Below are 5,000 nucleotides of genomic sequence, written 5' to 3' on the forward strand. Positions count from 1 at the left end.
AGGGGGGGGGGGAGAGAAAGAGGATGTGGGGCAGAAAGTGTTTCGTCGGCGGAGAGTCGCTAAGGGTGGAGCGGGCGTGCTGTTCTAGGGGCAAACGCGACCCAACGGCTGCTGCTGACTGTTGTCATCTATCACGTCGATGCTTCCAGAACTTTCTTTGTCTCCTTTAACTCCCCCTATCCCTATCCCCCTCCTTCCGCCGTCCTCCTCCCTTCTCCTCTCCCTTCCCTTCCCCTCCCTTCCTATCTACCTCTCTCTCCCTCCCCCCGCCTTGTCTTGGGCCTCCCTCTCTCTTTATTCCCCTCGCCATATTATAGCTCTTTGTCTCTGGCTCTCCCCCACCCCCCTCTCTCCTTCTGTTTCTTTCTCTCTTCCTCTCCCTCTTTCTTTCTCTCTCTCTTTTCTTTCTCTCTTTCTTAATCTCTCTCTTTCTTTCTCTCTTTCTTAATCTCTCTCTTTCTTTCTCTCTTTCTTCCCCTCTTTCTTTCTCTCTCTTTCTCTTTCTTTCCCTCTTTCTCTCTCTCTCTCTCTCTCTCTCTCTCTCTCTCTCTCTCTCTCTCTCTCTCTCTCTCTCTTAAACACCCACTCTTCTCTCTTTCTCTTCCCCAGTCTTTTCTCTCCTCTCCCTCTCCCTTTTTATCCGTCTCGCTCTCCCCATTCTTTCACCATATATCAATCTCTGTATCCTTCTCTCTTCCCTCTCCTTCTCCATCTTGCGAACTAAAAGAAGAGAGTACGAAGGGGAGATAGAAAGACAAGGGAAAACCGAAAGATGCAAAAGAATAAATATGATAATGATGTTATGAATTATGAAAATGATAATAAAGAAAACGATAATAATGATGATGATAGCAATGATGATAAACATAAAACAAAGGGAGCAATAACGATAATGAATATGGTGTTAATGATGATGATAATAATAATGAAAGCGATAACAAGAATAGTGAATAATGATGATAATTTTATAGGGATGATGATGATGATAAAATGGTAATAAGGTTAATCATAATAAAATCATAGAAAGTAAGAGAAAAGTGTAAAGTGATAATCAAGAAGAATACCACAAATTATGATAAAAGAGATGATAATGATCACGATAAAACACAAAACAAAAAGTGAAATAAAATAAAGCGACATAAAAATAAAGCAATATAAAACATAATAAAATGAAATAAAATAAAACAACATAAAATAAAACAAAAAATAAAACAACAAGAATAAAACAAAATAAAACAACAAGAAGTAAAACAAAATAAAACAACATAAAATAACATAAAATTTAGGGAAAAAAAAAACTTTCCCTTCACATGTGATAAAAAAAAAAAAAAAAAAAACTTTCCTTCACATGTGGAGAAATGGAGAAAGATAAAAAAAAAAAAAAAAAGAAAAAAAATGAAGCTGGCAGTGGCACTGATGATGCCAAGACAAATAGGCACTGGTAAATAAAGAGAAAAAAGTGAAACGGAAGGATTTTCGAAAGTGCCAACACCCCCCCCCCCCATGCGATCGTAAGCCCATCTTCCTCTTCTCTCTCTTCCTCTTCCTCGCTTCCCCTTTCTTCATCTCTATCTACATGTCTCTCTCTTTCGCTTCTCTTTGGTTTCCTCTCAATTCTTCCTCCCTCCTTCCCTCTTCATCCTCTTCCCTCCTTCCCTCTTCATCCCTCTATTCTTACTTCCTCTCCCCTTACCCCTTGCCTCTCTCCTGCTATTCCTCCTCCCTTCTTCTTCCCCTCTTCCTCTTCCCCCATTCCCTCCCGTTCTTTTCCTCCCTATCTCCCCTTTTTTGATGAAATAAAAATTTCAACACATTGAAAAATGAACAAGATCACAGGTTCCCCTCACTCGCACTCCACAATCATTGGCCTCATAACTTATAGATGGGGAATGAGGAGGAGGTATGAAAGGAGGAGGAGGAGGGGGAGGAGGAGGGGGGGAATGAGGAGGAGGTATGAAAGGAGGAGGAGGGGGAGGAGGAGGAGGGGAATGAGGAGGAGGTATGAAAGGAGGAGGAGGGGGAGGAGGAGGAGAAGAAGAAGAAGAAGAAGAAGGAGGAGGAGGAGGAGGAGGAGGAGGAGGAGGAGGAGGAGGAGGAGGAGGAGGAAGAGGAGGAGAAGAAGAAGAAGGAGGAGGAGGAGGAGGAGAGAAGAGGAGAAGGAGGAGGAGGAGGAAGAGGAGGAGGAGGAGGAGGAGGAGGAGGAGAAGAAGAAAAAGAAGGAGGAGGAGGAGGAGGAGAAGAAGAAAAAGAAGGAGGAGGAGGAGGAGGAGGAGGAGGAGGAGGAGAAGAAGAAGAAGAAGAAGAAGAAGAAGAAGAAGGAGGAGGAGGAGGAGGGAGAAGAAGAAGAAGGAGGTGGAGGAGGAGGAGGAGGAGGAGGAGGAGGAGGAAGAAGAAGAAGAAGAAGAAGAAGGAGGAGGAGGAGGAGGAGGAGGAGGAGGAGGAGGAGGAGAGAAGACGAGGCCATATCACTGAAAGGTGAAACAGGTAAGCGAGAAAGAAAAATAAGCTTCGCGAAAGGAAAATGCAAAAGAAAGGAACATATGACTAAGATAGACACACGAGAACAGAAACAAAAAGCAACAGAAAACAGGACCAACAACAACAACAAAAAGGAAAAAATAGAAGCATGATCAAAAAAACAAAAAAGGATAAAAAAAAAAAATATATATATATATATAGAGAGAGAGAAGAGAGAGAGAGAGAGAGACAAACAAAGAGATAAACGCGAGCAAACAGGAAGACAAACTGAAGACTGAATTAGATAAACCAACGGACAGGCAAATCCTTAGAGACGAAAAAAAGAAAGAAAACCAAGAACTGAAAACGTGATAAGATAAAAGAACTACGCCAAAAAAACAAACAAACAAAAAACAAACAAACAGATACATGGAGACAAAGAACAAACAAAGAGATGAAGAAGAAGAAGAAAAACAAAAAATAGAGAAATAAAAAACACACGTACGAATGAGTAAACAAGAAGGAAAATAAATGAATAAAATGAAAATAAACAGGAAAATACGAAACACACTTAAAGAAAACAAACCGATACCCTCCAGGCAGACGAATGTGTAGAAAAAGGACAAAAAAGAAAAAGGAAAAAGGTAAAAAAAAAGAAAAAAAATGATACACAGAGATAAAGAGAAGACAGACGAATGGATGAATGGAAGAGAAAACAAGAAGAAAAAAGAAGAAGAAAAACAAAGAAGAAAAAGGAAAAGAAGAAGGAAAAGAAGAAGAAGAAAACAAACAAAAATTTTCCAACTGACATAATGACCTGGAAGAGGACGGAGGGAGACGACATGGGGGGGGGGGGTGAGGACAAAGGGGGAGAGGATACAGAGAGGATTAGGCCAACGAGGCAAGGAGGAGGGGAGGAGGAGGAGGAGGAGGAGGAGGAGGAGGAGGAGGAACGGGAGGAGGAGGAGAGGAGGAGGAGGAGGAGGAACGGGAGGAGGAGGAGGAGGAGGAGGAGGAGGAGGAGGAGAAGGAGAAGGAGAAGGAGGAGGAGGAGGAGGAGGACGAGGAGGAGGAGGAGGAAGAGGAGGAGGAGGAGGAGGAGGAGGGGGAGGAAGGAGGAGGAGGAGGAGGAGGAGGGGGGGAGGGGAGAAAGGAGGAGGAGGAAGAGGGGGGGAGGGGAGAAGGAGGGGGAGTAAGAGGAGGAGGAGGAGGAGGAAAAGGAGTCAGAGTCAGAGTAGGAGGAGGAGGAGAAATTAAAGTGGGAGGAGGAGGAGGAGGAGGAACAGGGTTGAAAGAGGAGGAGGAGCAGAAGGAATTGGAATAGAAAGCGGAGAATGAGGAAGAAGACGATGATGAGGAGTAGGTTGCTGATGGAAGAGGAGGAGGAAGAGGCAGGAAGAAGAGTATAAGGTAGTGGTGGTGGCGAAGGAGGAGGCTGAAGAGGAAGAAGATGGAGAAGGTGGAGGAAATCGTGAGTAGCAGATGTATATGGGGGGGGGGGGGTGATGGCCATAATAGTAATGATAACGATGATAGTAATTATGATAACAACAACAATTATAATAATAATAGTGATGATAACCGCAATAACAATAATAAAGATAATGGTAATAGTTATAATAACAATAGTAATAATGATAATAACAATACTACTAATAATAGTGATAATGATACTACTACTACTACTAATGATAATAATGATAATGATCACAGCAACAACAACAATGACAACAACAACTATATTAATAATAATAATAATAAATAATTATAACAACAGCAATAAAAAAAAAATATATAGTGATAATAATAATAATAATAACAATAATGATAATAATAACGATAATGTTAACAATAATAGTAATAATAAAGATGATGGTGATAATGATCATTGAAAGTTTAATGATTACGATGATAATGATGATAAAATTGGTGATAATATTATCAACAGTAATAATGATAAGAATAATAACAACAATAATAACGATAATAATAATACGGTAATAACAACAACATCAGTAATGGTAAGAATAATGATTATAATAATACTAATGATGATAATAAAAGTTGTTGATACTACTACTACTACTACTATAATAATAATAATAACAATAATTATAATTATTATCATTATGATGATGATAAAAGCAACGATGAGAACAGTAGCAGGAATGATAATAATGATGATGATGATGATGATGATGATGATGATGATGATGATGATGATGATGATGATGATGATGATGATGATGATGATGATGATAATAATAATAGTAATAATAATAACAGTAATATAATAATAATGATAATAATATTATCAATGATAATAATAACTATAACAATGATGATAATGATATCGATGATGATAATAGTAATAATGATAATAATAATAATAATGATGATAATGATAATGATGATAATAAAATAGTAGTACTGCTACTACTACAACTAATGATAATAATAATAGTAACAATAATGTTGATAATGATAAAAATGATAATAAAAAAAAAAAAAAAAAAAAAAATGATAATAATAATAATAATGAT

Source organism: Penaeus monodon, chromosome 12, assembly GCF_015228065.2.
Source record: "Penaeus monodon isolate SGIC_2016 chromosome 12, NSTDA_Pmon_1, whole genome shotgun sequence".
NCBI classification, from domain to species: domain Eukaryota; kingdom Metazoa; phylum Arthropoda; class Malacostraca; order Decapoda; family Penaeidae; genus Penaeus; species Penaeus monodon.